This window comes from Stegastes partitus, unplaced genomic scaffold (genome assembly GCF_000690725.1).
Source record: "Stegastes partitus isolate 25-593 unplaced genomic scaffold, Stegastes_partitus-1.0.2 Scaffold553, whole genome shotgun sequence".
Lineage (NCBI taxonomy): Eukaryota > Metazoa > Chordata > Actinopteri > Pomacentridae > Stegastes > Stegastes partitus.
In genome coordinates, this window is record NW_007578284.1 from 277,341 (window position 1) to 277,996 (window position 656).

Below are 656 nucleotides of genomic sequence, written 5' to 3' on the forward strand. Positions count from 1 at the left end.
GCTCAGACCTTCTCTCATGTCCAGACTGTAGACGGCCTCCTTCCAGCCACATTCTGTCGGGTTCTGGGGTCACCCTGTTCACTCCTTGTTCCTGCAGGGATCCGGACCCGCCTCCATCTGGAAACCCGCTCGGTGCCGGACCTCCTTCAGCCCGGCTCAGATTCCTGCTTCAGCTGGTTCTGCTCAGCTTCTTAATCCAGACCTGAGCTCACCTGCCTGCTGCAGCCCTGTGTTCTGTCAGATGTTCTGTTCATCAATGTACTGATGCACTGATGTCTGGCCGGTTCCTGCTCTGGAGCTCCCACGTTAACCTGAACGGGTTTCTGTGGTCATTTTTTCTCTCTTTTTGAGTCTTTGTGGTCATTTTGTGAGTCTTTGTGGTCATGTTGTGTCTTGTTGAGATGATTTTGTGTGTCTGTGGTGACTCTACAGTGTTTTGTGTCTCTCTGTGGTTAACATGGATCTCATTGAGACAAACTGGGGTGAAGTAGTTTGTGGTTAATTAGTGTCTCTTTTTGTTGTGTGTCCCTTTTGGTCATTTCACATGAATTCTCCTTTTGACCAGTTTGTGTCTCTTTGCTGCCATCTTTTGGGTCTCTTTGTGGTCATTGGGCATGTTTTGCGTGTCCTTGTGGTCATTTTGTGTCTATTTGTGG